The sequence below is a fragment of the Rhinatrema bivittatum genome, chromosome 6 (assembly GCF_901001135.1).
Source record: "Rhinatrema bivittatum chromosome 6, aRhiBiv1.1, whole genome shotgun sequence".
Lineage (NCBI taxonomy): Eukaryota > Metazoa > Chordata > Amphibia > Gymnophiona > Rhinatrematidae > Rhinatrema > Rhinatrema bivittatum.
In genome coordinates, this window is record NC_042620.1 from 102974267 (window position 1) to 102990537 (window position 16271).

The following is a 16271-nucleotide window of genomic DNA, read 5'->3' on the forward strand; positions in this document are numbered from 1 at the left end:
CCCCAGCATTTAGGAATAGCGGGGCCTAAAGATTGGCCTCCCACCCCTAGAAGTCAGGAGTAGTGTGGCATGTGGAGCAGTGTTGGCCTCCTCCACCGCCCGGCATTTAGGGACAGTGAAGCCTAAAGAAGAAACATTGGCCTCCCACGAAACCCCCTTTCTTAATCATCAATCAGGAGAAGCACTGGGCAGGCTCCCAACTTTCTGCCTGTCCCAGGCGCATGCTGGAGAAAAGTAAAGTTTGCAAAATGACAGTGAGAGCGTGCCATGGGCTCTGTGTAATGCTGCAAGCGGTGACAGGAGGCTCTGGCTGTATAGTGCGAAGCACTGCTCTCAGGCATGGAGAGGCGCAGGTTGCTGTCTCCATAGAAATGAGCAGGTCTCTAAAGTGTCCCAGTCCTACAAATCCCCCTCACTCCATTGGCAGTCAGGAGAAGAGCAGGCCACAGAGAGAAAGAGAGAGCATGAACGAGCATATATGTTTGTGTGTATGACTGAGCATGTGTTTCTAAGAGAGAGAGCAAAAACATGCATGTATGATTGAGCATGTGAGAGAGAGGAAGAGTGTGAATGAGCCTTTGCATGTGACTGTACTTGTGAGAGAGAGCAAATGAGTGTGTGTGTGTGTGTGTGTGTGTGTATGATTATGCATGTGAGAGACAGAGAGCAAACAAGCGTGTGTGTGTGTGTGATTGTGCATGTGAGAGACAAGAGTGAATGTGCGTTTGTGTATCATTGTGCATATGAGAGACAAGAGAGTGAATGTGCGTTTGTGTATCATTGTGCATGTGAGACAAAGAGCAAATGAGCATGTGATTGTACATATGAGAGAGAGCGCGAATGAGTGTGTGTGTGTAAGATTAAGCAAGTGAGAGAGTGAACAATCGGGTGTATGTATGAGCATGTAAGAGCGAATGAGCATGTATGTGTATGATTGAGCATGTGAGAGAGAGCAAATGAGTGTGTGTATATTGTGTATATGAGAGACTGAGAGGAAATGAGCGTGTGTGTGTGTATGTGTTGATTGTGCATGTGAGAAAGAGAGGGAATGAGCATGTGATTGTGCATTTGAGAGAGCGCGAATGAGCATATGTGCATATGATTAAGCATGTGAAAGAGTGAACAAGCGGGTGTGTGTATGAGCATGTAAGAGAGTCAACGAGCATGTATGAGTATGATCGTGCATGTGAGAGAGTGAGCAAACGAATGTGTGTATGACTGAGCATGTGAGAAAGAGAGAGACAGAATGAGTGTATGTGTGTAAGTATATGATTGAGCATGTGAGAGTACAAAGGAGCGTGTGTATGTTAGAGAAGGGAGGAAGTTTGTATGCAACAACCCCTTCCTCTCTCCACCTAATTAATCTCAGAGCATCTGAAAATCAAAAGTTCCCAGGTATGGAAAGTGGGGACTTTTTAAAATCCATATTAGTTTTAATTATTGGGAGTTATTTGGTGTGTCTGATGCTTTCAAATATTTTAATGCCATATGGAAAAGCTTTATTTGATGCGGTTTTGAATATTTCTTTTTAATATGGTTGTACTATTATGATTGATATTTTTTATTTTTTATTTTATTTGATGTTTTATGAGGACTGGTGATATTTCTATTTTTCCCTTGTTGCATTGCATACAGAGTCTGGCTTGGTGTGGCTTCAAGGTCAGTTTTTCTCTGCTTGTTTTCTATTTATACTTTATGGTCTTTTTATTCTGTGTTTGGTGAGAATCTATATGTTCTGCATGTGTGATGAGGTGAGGTATTCTGCTAGCATGTAGTTTCTGTGTAGGAGTCTATAGCAGCCTGGTTTATTCTGTTTTCCTAATAGGATGAGTATTGGTGTGTTAGGGCCTGATGTAATATTTGCAGTGTTGCCTTTGCATAGAAAGGATTATTACTGTTTGAGTGCTGGCAGTTAGTGTTGTTATGGTATCGGAGGTTTACTATTTTGTAATTGCAATTCAGTTTACTCATGGCATTCCCAGGGCCAAGCCCACACCCAACACATGTTACCATAGGCCTCATACAACAGGATTCCAAATGTGTTTTGTTTTGTTTTTTACTTTTTTTTGCAGGGTTTTCTGGTTGGCCCTACAGCAGTGCAAATTAATACAATATACATGCTGTAACTGATATGTTTACCTCAGAAAGTCCTTTTTCATGCAAAATCTGATATAAATGCATATTTTTAAATTGTGTGTGGAGTGGGTGCAACTGGGGAGGAGGAGGTGCAAGTTTACAAGGTTTGCCTGAGGTGCCTAATACCCATACACTGGCCCTAGGGAAGGATGGAAAGTATGATTAGTTGGAAAATGACCATGGAAGCTGAAAGAAGGGAAAGAGGGTTAAAGAGGATTTGGGGGTGAGGGGTTTTCAAGAGCACAATAAAGGATGAAACTGCTGAGAGGAAGGACAAGGGGGCCAGATAGCTGGAGGTAAAAGGAGCAACTCAATAAGGGAGAGATGGAGGACTGAGAGGGAAGAGTGGGAGAGGTGTAGGATTGGCACAGAGAACTGGAGGGAGAGAAGAGGGGGATGAAATACAGATGAGTGGATAGAGAGGCAGAGATAAAGAAAATGAAGAAAAAGGAGAAGAAAAGGATAAGGTCACTATTAGAGAGAGATGTAGGAGAGGAATTGAAGAAGACAGGAGGAGAGAGCTGAAACAAAAAATGAACAGGAGACCCTGTAAAGGAGTTAGGAGACCAAGAAGAGGAAAGCAGTATACAGAGATGAGGACCAAAGTGATTAGAAAAATAAAATGTCCAGACAGCAAGGGTAGAAAAAAGCATTTTATATTCAGTTTAGTGAATGGACTGTGTCAACTTTGGGAATGCGTAGCTCTTGATATCCCTTAATTTGCACATTGCAGGAGGAAATGTGTTTCTGTTTCTCTTTTTCTTGTCTTGTATGGCATATAGAATCTGGCTTCTTGGTGTTTCCAGTGCAGTTTTTTAAATGAAGGTTTATGGCACCAGGATCCTTGTGCTGATTCAAATTGAGCTGAAAGCCTAAAGGAGCAGGAGGAAACTGCTGGGTCAAAAGGAAAATGAAAATGAAAAACCCCTACATTTAAGAATTGTAAATTGTACATCATCTTCTCTTAATTATTTCAAAAAAATCAAAAAATCGTACTGAAACCCACTATGCAATATTTATACAAGTGATTTATTGACCTTCATAACATCCTGCGGTCTCTTTGGGCATCTCTGCTCTTTGTTAAGCCACTACTGGGATCATCTTTAATCATAGGTCATGAATTCACTTGTATTCAAGTCGATTTTTGTTTTTGTTTTTACCGATTTTTTTCACATTTTTCATTTGAATAAAATATGCCTTTAAATTCCATTTTTAGAATGAATAATTCAAAAGTACTTCCCTTCCAGGGATAGTGGAGCACAGTTCATGGAGGGTGCTACCCTTCCATGGTAACAGAGTACAGTTCGACGTGTCCACGTTTCGCGTCCAAAGCTGCCTCAGGAACTCCTCTGACTGTATATCACTTCGGTTACACTTTAATTTCTAAAAGAACAAAGTATTATTACAACCATTTTATTGGGATTGTACTTGCCTCACGTTTGCTCTCCAGATGTACTTACATACTCGCGAGGGTATACATTGCATCATCGCGGTGCGGGAGATGCCTCCTACTAATGTGAGCACTTGTGAAGCTGCTTTTAAACGCATGCTTGCCATTTGAATTCAGCTGATAGTTCACAATTACACTGAGGTTAACTTGATTTTGCTTCTTGTGCGCATGCGTCATGTTTAAAGGACACATGACCGGGGGATCCTAATGCTTCTGAATTAAATGATCTTAAGTGAACCAACTTTCACACACACACTGGGCCCATTCAATTTCACGGTTTAATCCATGTGGGTGAACAGTATTCAATTGAAAGATCCATCGCTGCTCACGTATTCTTAGTTGTTTAATCCGATCTCCACCGCGACAATGTTTAAGGATGTGTTCCAGCACTGACCAGCTTATATCTTCAAAGCGATGTTGATGTTCCATGAAATGCGATACCAAAGGTGCTTCAATCTTCCCTGTTTTTAAGCAGCTTTTGTGCTCAGTCAATCTAGTTCTCAATAACTGCTTCTTCATTCCGATGTACATGAAATTGCAGGGACAGAAGATCACATATACCACAAAACTGGCCTGACAGGAAACTTTCTCCGGCAATGCAAATTGATGTCCGCTGGTTAATGTGATCGAACTTTTGAGAGATTTTAGTGCACAGAACTGCACCCTGCACATTCAGTTAGCGTGAGTGGAAGAGATGGAATCTGATTGTTAGCGTGTACAACGTGGTTTTTTACATTAGGCCCTCTACTGTAAGCGAATCTGATTGGGTCCACAAACATAGGATGTATTTGTTGAAGTATTTTCCAATGATGGCGAATGACCTGACTAATGCCAGCAGATTTCATTGTATGTCTCAATACCATTGCCTGCCAAGTTGTAGACTCTGCTGATGTACCTTTGAGGAATAAATATTCCCTATTAGCATATAAGGCGCATTTATATGTGCGCTTAAAATCGGTAACAGGGTATCCCCTTTGTAGAAACCGATCTGCCATTTTTTTAGCTTGGTTCTTGAAGTCCAGTTTATCTGTGCACAAGCGCCGGAGTCTTATGAATTGACCAACCGGAAGATTTCTTTTAAAAATTGTGGGGTGGAAACTGTCAAACTTTAATAAATTATTTCTTTCTGTACGCTGTCACCATCGGAAGGGTAGTACCCTCCATGAACTGTGCTCCGCTATCCCTAGAAGGGAAGTATTTTTGAATTATTCATTCTAAAAATGGAATTTAAAGGCATATTTTATCCAAATGAAAAACGTGAAAAAAATCGGTAAAAACAAAAATCGACTTGAATACAAGTGAATTCATGACCTATGATTAAAGATGATCCCAGTAGCGGCTTAACAAAGAGCAGAGATGCCCAAAGAGACCGCGGGATGTTATGCAGGTCAATAAATCACTTGTATAAATATTGCATAGTGGGTTTCGTTACCGACTTTTTGATTTTTTTGAAATAATTAAGAGAAGTTGACGTACAATTTACAATTCTTTAGTGATCTTCGTCGATTCACAAAAAAGCAAGAGTGATTATACAATATAACCCCCTACATTTAACAGAATCTCCCAACTCGTGGTGTTTTATATTGTGTTCAGGGTAAGGCCTTAGTTTTTCACTTGGCCATAAGTGCCAAATGGCCTGGCTACAGCTCTGTTCTGTGAAGATTTTGCAGGCTTTTGCAGCCACTCAGTGTTAGGATTTGTAGGTTTCATGGACCCTTGGCCCGAGGTGAAGGTTGATACAGCCTGCGGGGTGCAGCCCCAGAGGTCCTCACAGTCGGGAGGCGAGGTCAGCTGCAGCAGGGGACACGATGGTAGTTCAGTAGAGAGAACGTCCTGTGTCACTGCCACATGATTGCAGGTGCCTGCGCAGAGAAGTACTGTGAGGTGCCCCAAGGAGCAGGGAAGCCAACAGGGAGGACCTCTGGAAAGACACAGGGACTACCCCAAGAAGCGGGGAAGCCTGGATACCAGGTCTCCCACAGGAAGCACAAGCAGGCCCCTGAGAAGCGGGTACCCGAGCCAGAGTCTAGAGCCGCAGGTAGAGATCCAAGGCAGGAACCACGGGTCCAAGAAGGCAGGGGCAAACACCAGTAGGCAAAGGAATTCATTGCCAAGACAGCTAGCGAAGGCCAAGGGAGGTGCTTATGAAGCCCCAGCTTGTGATGTCATCAGTCGGGGATGCCCTTGAGGTTCCCGCCATAGTGCCTTTAAAGTGAGGCCCGGTGGCACATGTGCACGCACCTAGGAATGCCTGGAGTCGGCATGGAGGTCGGCGGTGTCCCAGCTGCCATAAGTAGTCATGAGAGTCAAGAGGTATGCGAGGTAGCGGCTAGCCACAGCCGCAAGATCACCCAGAGAGGACAGCAGGGCAACACATGACGTGAGTTGGGTTGGCTGCGGCCACCCGTGGCCGATGGTCATAACACTCAGGGAAGAGAACGGATACCTTGGGTCTCCTGAACTCCACCTTTCTCCAACAAAAATCTCCACCAACTCAAGGTGCCATCTTCAGGTAACAGTCACAGACACTCTGGCACACACCTTTGTGTGACCTTCTTATCCCCAAACCACTCCCCTGGGAACACCTTTCTTCAATGTGGTTAGAAGGGCATGTGCTATGGAACCCCCAATACTACTTTCAGCTGGATTGAGTGTGGGCAATTCTCAGAAAGCAAATTTACCCAGGTATGCCTATACACGATATGCTATACCCATAACTTTGGTTTCATATTCTGCAGAAGTAACTTTTGCAGGTGCCTGTTCTCAGGTCTTCCCACCTGTTTGTAATGAGCAGCACTGTAGTTGCTTTCATCTTCTTATAATATCTAAAAAAAGTAATCATGAAATATTATTTCACGCCAATAGTGTATTTTATTCAAGTAGAAGAACTGGTGTATATTATATTTTTTGTAAGAAATAATATTTAATTTGGGTTTTTTCTTCACTGTTTTCAGGACATTGGAAAAATGAATAAATAGTCTATCAGCTATCTTGTAAATGTTGTTTTCCATTTAAAATGTGAGCAAAACACATTTAAACTATTCTTACCTGTTCTTGCAGTATCTAACACCTACCTGCATGTATGTGACAACAGGTTAATAAAACAGGCATAGGAAGTCATCTTTTTGTATTGTAATATTATCTGTAGACAAAAATAATTACAACATCCCTGATGAAAATTTGAAAAGTAAATATTGATTAAATAGACCTCTACTTTTCATTGGTAAAAATGTAGCAGTATATCTATTCATCTAGCAATGTTTATAGCCTAGATACATAATCTTGAAACTTTTTAACTAAAACAATGGTTGCTTCCCCTTGTACACTATTAATTAAAAACATGGGGGAAGGGAGTGGGTATTTTTAGTATGGGTTTAAACCCATCTGCACGTATGATTTTAATGCTGATTTGTAATGGCAGTGGTTGGGTTTACCAGTACTCTAAACCTGTAAGGGAGCGTGGTTTTATTTATTTGTACGTTATCCGTTTTTAATGCAGGTGAAGCACAGCTGATGAGAGTCCCTTAAAAGAAAAATTGGCAGCACATCACTGATTATAACATGATTCTACAATAAATAATGTTTTATGTGCTATACAGTATAAAAATTATACAGCTTGTCTTCAATGAAATATAAACCTAGAATATTTTTTCCCTTAAAACCAAAGACAATAAATTGCTTGTAATTTGGCATCTGTTGTCTCTTAGTAATGCTGTGACTAAAGGAAAATATTTGATGCCTTTAAACGAGTTCTCCATAGTTAAATACGGTGTTATTATTTATGAAGAATTGTTATATATTATTTGCACTTTTCCTGTTTCATAAAAGTATATATTTATTATTTGCTTTGTATTTTCACCATGAAACAATAACTTTGTAGAAGGTTTGAATATGCAGTACTTAAAACGATTATGTGAAAGATCTTCACAAAACAAATATCTATGTGTCCCTGGCTGGTAATATTTTCAGTGCTTTGCTTCTGGTCTCTGCTGGAGACATGATGAAACCATCAATATCTGGTAAGGGCACATTTAATCTGCCCCCCCCCCCCCCCCCCCAAATTAGTGGGTCACATGGGATACCTAAGAAGCAGATTATCTGCTATGTGGACGCAAAACAAAGGCAAAACCTGGCAAAATCCAATACAGCAAATTCAAACAGGCTGGCAAAAAACATTGCTAACAAAACAAGGGAAATGGTAGTAGATTTAAACAAGGAAGACAAACAATCAAAGCAAAACTGACTGACTGAAATCCAGTACATCATCTACAAACTCCTCGAAAAAGTGGGGACTCTTTCAAAATGCCTCTCAACGGTAACCCAACAGTGTTTGATTAAGGAAACAAACATTTACATTGTACGCTTCCTACCCTATCCCCTCCCCCTCAAGAAATGCCACCATACCTATATTAAAATAGTTTTAAAGTGAACTTACATGCATAAGGTCATTCGAAAATTATCCTGGTGAAATTCACCACACAAAATGGAAAATTCTCCCCACCCCCACCCCCACCCCCAAATGCCTGTGCACTATGAGCTAAAATACGTGCATATCAGGCAGGTAGCTTTCAAAAGGGCCATTTCTGCTGGCAAAGAACTGTTTTATCCACAGAAGTCCCTTTGAAAATTACCTCCAAATTATCTTGAAATGGTGAAAACCTCAAGCCACTTACGTTTCGGCCTACTGTAAACTCATCTGGGTCAAGTCATTGTTTTTAAGTACTCAAATGAACTTCTCAAGTGTAACATTATAAAAGTTATCTTCCTGCATCTTTCTGGTGGCCACAGCACAAAACTCACAACCACATGCAAAGAAGATAGCAGAGGAGGAACACATCTGCTGTTTTATAAATGTACAACAGAATCATAATATGAGAGCTGCGGAATTTTCTAACCCTTAACTGACCCATGTCCTATGGTTGTTCTCCACAGGATCTAGTCTGTGGAATGAGTTGGAGAGAAGATTTACATGCCAGAAAATGTCAGCTACTTTGATTGGCCAATATAGCATTCTGCAGTGTGTAAATGATTTCTTTGAAATTCATATGCGCAGGCCAGAAAGGCTTAGATTATGTTTTTTTATACACCTTTTGGAGGCGCTAGATGATCAGTAGCAGACTTCTGTTTGCTTCTACCTTCTTGCAGTCTGTAGTCGTCCTGCAGATTTACTGGGCAGGGTGATGTGGGGGGATGGGGGTTGAGGAGAGAACCTTCTGTGGAGTCAATTACAGATTGTTGCATCAGCCCCCAGCAGATGCACAGGACAATGGATTGCTAGTAGTAAGAACATAAGTGTCATGCTGGGTCAGATGAGTGGTCCATCAAGCTCTGCATCCTGATTCTGACATTAGCCAGTCTAGGTCGGTTGGAAATAACCAGCAAATCCCAATTTAAAAGTGTGTTTCTTGTTTCTCTCTGCAAGAATTTAGAGGTGAAAAACCAAAGTCCATCTGGCTATTTATGGAACTGTCCTCTAGAAACTTGTTGAAACATTTTTTAAACTCAGTTATACCACTATTTATTTATTTATCTGATTTATAGTCTGCTTTTTGCCACTTCAGAGCAGATTACAATCAGGTACTCCTCTATTCCTAGAAGGTTTACAATCTAAAGCGCTGATTTACTAAATGTTTTCTCCCATTTTCTATCTATGGAAAAAATGCGTTAGGTCCTTATCGTGCGTGGTAATGCCGTAACTCATGTGATAATGGGATAACGTGCATAATAAATACCACAACACGAAATGCGTATGCAAATTAAACATTGAGTAATGGAGTGGGTGGAGTTTGGGTGGAGTAAATGGAAATGAGGGTCTGCTGCCATGGAATGCGATACAGTAACGCACACTATTGCGGGATTTAATGTCGTAAATAACTATACCTTTATTTGTGTGGTACTGTGAAAAAACTACTTATCGAGCTCCTGCGGCTGATATCGCCAATCGTGGGTATTATCACAGCGATTATCGTGCGCGATAAAAAAAAGAAATTCTAATGGACACACCGGCCAGGACTTCCTGGCCCAATATAAACATCTGTTCTTACTTGGCCTGTCTCCCTAAAGCCATAATGTTTGCGGCAAGTTTAATTGTTGAGAGATACTGGATGCTTCGGGGTGCTCGCAGCAGACAACAGTCCCAAACCACTTTTTCCCGCTGTCTGGTCAAGGTCATAACAGTAGTCTCTGACTGCATTAATCGCTACATAGCATTTCCTCAGGACAGGCAGGACTTGATGGACTTGAAGAGAGGCTTTTATGCCTTCGCAAACTTTCCCAATGTTCTGGGAGCTACCGATTACACTCATGTTGCTATCATTCCACCCTGTGACAGGGAGGAGATGTACTGCAACAGAAAGCTCTTCCACTCCATCAACGTGCAAGTGGTCTGTGACGCTCGAATGTGCATCTTCGATGTGATGGCCAGGAACCCGGGAGCCGCGCATGATTCCTTTATACTAAGGTAATCGGCCCTGTGTGAAAATTTTGAGGACTGTAACGATTGGCTCAAAGGTAAGAAAGATGCTTCTTTCTCTATTCCATCTCTGGCTATGTGTTTGTGGCAAACAGCACGGACATGGGGGTGACTGTGGGGGATGTAACAGCATCACTGCCATTTCAAGTGGCTTGGACACTTACATCTGCAGGCTATTGCTCCAGGACCTGTCTTTCTCTCCCCATGCTGCAGAGACCTGCTAATCTTGTGAGGGCAAACAATGCACTTGCCCTAAAGCTTGGTGTATGAGCAGGCATTATACACGTTTAACGTGTTCACTTTCAAAATTGCCCTGTTCCTATCATCCCATTGGGAGCAGTTGAAATCTCACTGGTTAATCCCAAGCTCGAAGTGTCCATATTGCTGGCACTGCATGATCACGTGTGGCCTGTTAGTGATGTTTTATCCAGAATGTCGGTCACAGTTGTCTTGACCCTGAACCAGAAGCAGTGTCCTGTGCATGTTGGGGGCCTGGCATATTCCCTGTCTCAGGGCTTACAAACTGGTTTCTCAGGAGGACATACAGCAGAGCAGGCAGGGACTTGTGCAGTCACACCATGAGGTACCATTTTTTCAGCTACCACAGGTGTGGCAGCTCTTATGTATTGCTTCAAGATTGACTGACTGCTACACACCAGTAGCCTTAGCTGGGTTGTGAGTCAGGCACGCAATTGTTGGAATCTCTAGATGCGATGTAGTAGTTCAGAAGAGCAGAGCTACTTTTGGCTACTGCTATCCTGCACAAATACGTGCCCAGAGCAATGTGACATGCACTTAGACTAGGGAAATCAGTCATTAGGGCTCAGGCAAAGGTACAGGCTAGTTTATATAGTCTTATAGAGTTCAGTGGTTTGCAAGCCAGAACTGGAAGTGACAGTGCTATGATTGATGCATTAAATCTGTCGTTGCCACAGGAGATTCTGGGTACGGTTGCAGGACTTTGCTTCTTACCCCTGTTGCCATTCCCAACATGCCGGCAGAGACGAGGTACAAAGAGGCCTTATATGCTACCCACTGTGTTATCGAACATACCTTCGGAGTTCTCAAAAGTCGATTTCGCTGTTTGGACAAGGCAGGTGGAGCTTTAATATATGCCCTACTCAAAGTTGGAGATATAGTGCTGCTCTGCTGTGTGTTCCATAATCTTGCTCTACGGCATAGACTATGAATGGACATACTTCCAGGCCTCATCTACCCCATCCCCTTCCAAGGAAGAGAGGCCAGTAGACTGTTAGCTGCTGCTCTACTCTCTATCAACTTTCTTTCTCTCACTGCTTCTCAGTGTGGGTCAGTGTGTAACAGAAAACACTATGCCTACTCAGGATTCATCTTGATAATGGAGCGGTAGACTGTACTTAAAAAAATAGTTGTGAAAGTAAAGATTACATCAAAAAAATGTGGCTGCTATAATGTGTTCTGCCTGATAGTGACACTAAAAGAGGCATGTGAACGACTGCCAACACATGGTTCATAGTTTGGCCTAGCTAGCGCCATGTGGTTTTCCGGCCCTTCCCAGTGGACCCCATCCTAGTGCCCATATTTGGATTAGATAGTGCCACAAGTGTGATGCCACCTCAGCTGCTCCTTGAGCATGGAGAGCAACAGCTCTAGAAATGCTGTATATATCAAATACCTCTGAAGTTTAAAGGCACAGCCTAACGGTACAGTTAGACAATTTAAGTGCTCAGTAACAGAGTTCCCATTTTACTGCCTCATTCTGTAGCTGAAAAATGTGTGCATTTGAAGTTATACACCTGTACTAGGTAGGCTTATTGTCACATGGGCATGCCAAGACACAGCTAACACAACTGCCTCACCAGTTTCAAAGCCACTGCTGACTAGGTTTTCCAACTGGATGTAGATTTCCAGGACATGTTGATCCAGTCCTGGTCTTATTCCCTTACAGGCAGGTATTGATAGTCTTGATTTTGCTCGGAAAAGCTATAGGGAAATCAGAGGAAATCCCAGCATGTAATGGGTTCCAGACTAGGTCAGATTTTAACTATCTTGAAAATTGGACCCAGTTGGCAACCCTACTGCAGACAACAGAGTGCTCTAGTAGCACGGCTTTCCATACAGCCTTGGGTAAAACATCTGTGCTATTGATGCCATCCCCACAATGCGCACAGGTCCTTCCAAGCTAGCATACCTGTTGGTGGTTGCATGCACCCCAACACAGATGCACCATACTACACCTAGCTATGCAATTTGTAAATGATAATGTGCAGAAGGTGAAGGCCTTGGCCATTATGGCTCATTGGTAATCATGTGGTGCAGCTGTATGTAGGTATGTATGTACCCAGAAAATATGCAGAGTATTTTATTTTTAGCAATAGGTAGTATCTCTTACAGTCCTGGTGTAAAACACATAGGCTGAGCACTCCTGCACCAAACAGCTTGCAGATAGTTCCATTTCCAACATCACTCCACACGTTTCCATGGTTTAATAGTTGCAGGCCCTTGCTGATCCACACGTGTGTCATGACTTGTGGAGAATCAGGATGAGCTGCGGTCTTCTACACTGTGCCTCATGTGGTATAAGTCAATTTTATAGTCAGTGGTGAGCCAGGCAGGTTTGCTCCTACACTCTCAATGATCTGCTTTGTGTATAGCATTAAGGCTAGAGAAACTGTTGTCAGCTGATTACTTCATGAGCCAACAAGCTGCCTCCATAGTAAACGGGACACAGTGCTAAATTTATAGGCCTACTGCTCCCAGAGGTCACATGTGGTTGGCATGATGGCCGATGACCTTACTGTGTTGGTCTCTTGCCAGAATTGCATTTAGTGCCACCTAAGGCCTTGAGGGGCCCATGTCAGTACCTCAGACAAAGTAGGTGTCATATATGCCTCTGATAGATGTGTTTTATGTGGCATGGTATAGATAATCAGTGCCGAAGAAGGACTCAGACTACCCCATTATCAGTTTGTGACAAGCAGTCACAGACCTGAGTGTTGTTTAATGACAAACATTCCAGGAACATACACATAGCCTATGGGTAGGTGCACGAAGTGCTACAGGTAGTCCGTACTCAAAAGATAAGTGTGTTAAAGTGCAACTCGGTGAGTAACGTGTTATGTTAGCCTCTGTTAATCTCTGTGTCTAGGGGTGCTGTTGCACTCAGAGGTCCCTCCCTTACCACAGCAAGGCATACCCCAAAGCAGGCAGTATGTGTGCATTCATTTTGCACACACTGCTTTTGGATAGCAGTCACTGGTCTCCTTAGCCTCCTCTCTGTTGATCATTTCATGCACAGTTGACTGCATGAAATGATCAACAGGCTGCATCATTTGACACTCACTCTGTCCTGTGTATACACCGGCAAGGTAGAGCTACCTTCTTTCTGCCATATGTAGGTCAATAGCTTTCCTGTGCATACATAGAGGTGGTGTGGCTATATCTGCTGTAGAATCTCGGAGACAGGTTTTGTTTAGCACTTTCGGCGCTTCACTTGTACACTTACCAACCATTCCCTTCGACACTGCTATGTACTTGCTGACTGTTGGAACAGAGTGTCAGCTGCTGTGTGACAACTAGGGAGGAGGATTGAGGGAATAGTGCTTGTTGAGAATGTCCCCAGGCAAAGAGCAGAGGGTGTAAAAGTCTGCTGCTGCTGTTTGGGACCAGGCAGACTTCTACAGACTGGCTGGCACCACAGACTGGCTGGCACCCCTGTACTGGCATGGCTTGGGGATATGTGTAATATATGTAAGGTAAGGATGAACTTACAGGTAGCATCCAGATCCTGAAGGCAGCCCACTGCAGGGATGGCAGTTAGTCTGTGGAAGTCTGCCTGGTCCCAAGCAGCTGCAGCCCTCTAGGCCTGTGCCATTGGCCTGTGAACATTCTCAACATGACAGTATTCCCTCACTCTCCTCCCTAGTTGTCACAGAGCAGCTGACATTCTGTTTCAACAATCAGCAAGTAGACATCATATTTGGTTTAGTGTTAAAGCTACAAATGGTTGGGTACAGATAACCTTTGAGTCATGACACAAGTAAGGGCCGAAGATGTAGTCTTATGTGATGTTGACTCTAACTTCCTCTACATGTAGACAATATACTGTGTGGGCCAGCTAGCTACTGTCCATCTCACATACAGGCCCATGTAAACAGGAGTTACCTAAGAGTATGCAGTGTTAAGAAGGCAAAAAGAGCCAATACTGAAGGTCCCCAGTAATGAGCTTCTTCTTTAGCTCTTGCTGTCTTGCGTTCACTTGTATGGCCTAGCCCATAGTCTTGTTCTAGATATGTGGCTAGTTGGAGTGTTCAAGGGCATTCTAGCATGCAAGGTCATGTGGAGGGCAAACCTTCTACCTAGTGAACCCTTTACACAAAAATCACACAGTGAAAGAAGCCAACCAGGAAGTGAATTTTTCTAACCAATGACCACTTTATTAGCGAAGACATATAGTCTACTGTTTGAAATAAATTTATTGTTCACGTTGATGTTAATGTTATTGCACAGATGTTTATTGTAAACCGATACGATATGATTGGTATCATGAGTGTCGGTATAAAAAAAGCCCAAATAAATAAATACATAAATAAATAAATAAATACTTACTAGTGGCTGCTGCGACCAGCATTGTAGCACCCTGCGTGTTTGTGGCAGTCTATTCTTGCAGGACCTGGCTCTGCTTGTTCATATCCCTCCTGAGGTGCACTAGCTCTGCCTGTATGTGCCAAAGGTGTACCCCATGCCTCCTTTCCAGCTGGTCCAGCTGCTTGTGCATGGACTCCTCTGTTGGTGGCGGGGATGTTGGTGTTGGTGCTGGTGCCAGGCCTGGTGCCATTGCTGGTGGTATTGCTGTGATGGTGGTGTAGAGTGCAGAAATTTAGGCTTCCAAATGTGGCATGATGGAGTTTCTGGGTTATTCCTGCAGAGGACGTAGTGCTTCATGCTGGTGCTGTGGTGTGCTGGCTCGAGGTTGTGCAGAATTGATTATCTCCCACTCAAGGCTAGGCTCCTCCATGAAGCCAGATTTATTGAGGTATACATTGAGTGGGCTTGGTGAACCCAGGGGTTGCAGCATCTGCAATGGCTCCTGAGCCTGTGGCTGCTGCTGCTGCTCATCCTCCTCACTCACCTGGGTCTGGGCATCCATCATGAAGGCCCTCTGCAAAAGGGCTGCTGCGCTGCTGGTCCCTGGGACTTCCTGGCTGGTCCCTGGGGCTTCCTGGCTGGGACCGGCAGCTTCGTCGGCGAGAGTTGTGGAACAAAACTTAAGACATACGTACCAATGGCAGCAAATATCCTTTTAGCATTTGGCATCAGAGGTGCACTTTGCTTCTTAGTATTGTGAGCATCTTATGCCAAATGATGTGTACACCTGTTGCAGCCTGCCCATTTACAGGTGAGGTGAACTTACTAGCTGTGGCTCACATGGTGTCCTTACCGCTCAGCCATGCCCTCGAAGACATCCGGTCCCAGTCTTTACACGTGACACTCTTCCATGGGGTTGAGGATGATAGGACAAGGGGCTCTTCTTTCAGTCAACCGTATATATTTATTTCTGCTTGCCACCTTGGCTTTCAACTATGCCTTGATGTCCCAGTACCTATGGGCCACCTCGCTGTGCCTGGAGATTTGTGGGCTATGTTGCATCAGATCTGGTCCTTGGCTGCCTTTGAGGTCTTGGCTGCATGGTTACCGAATAGTAGGAATGTGCACAATTTTTTTTTTTGGTTCGTTTTTGGGTTCGGGGTGGACCATTTTGGTCCACTCCCCGAACCCGAAAACCTTTTATGTTTCATTTTCGGAAATGACCCGAAAAAAAACCTCACCCCAACCCTTCAAATTTACTTAATTACAAACCCCCACCACCATCCCAATCCCCCCCCCCCCCAAGACTTACTAAAAGCCCTGGAGGTCCAGCAGGGTCCCAGGAGCAATCTCTCCCTCTCGAGCCATCAGCTGCCACTAATCAAAATGGCACGAGTGGCGCTTTGCCCTTACCATGTGACAGGAGCTACCGGTGCCATTGGTCGGCCCCATCACATGGAAGGAGCAATGGATGGCCCGCGCCCTTTTCTAATTCATTCTAAATGAATGCACATCCCTACTGAATAGCATTGCATAATGTTTTAGGACCCCTGCAATGTCCATCTCATTATCCTGCACACTGAACTTGATAGTCCTGAGATGAGGGCATCCTGCTGACTGGCTTCCAGAAGGGGGGTGCCACTTCCA

At 43.5% G+C, this 16271-nt stretch overlaps 1 long non-coding RNA gene across 1 annotated transcript in view; it reads left to right on the forward strand.

Annotated features, from left to right (window-relative positions):
- Window positions 1–16271, forward strand: part of LOC115093630 — a 649997-nt gene that overhangs the window by 159137 nt on the left and 474589 nt on the right. The gene's annotated exons all lie outside the window — the stretch shown is intronic.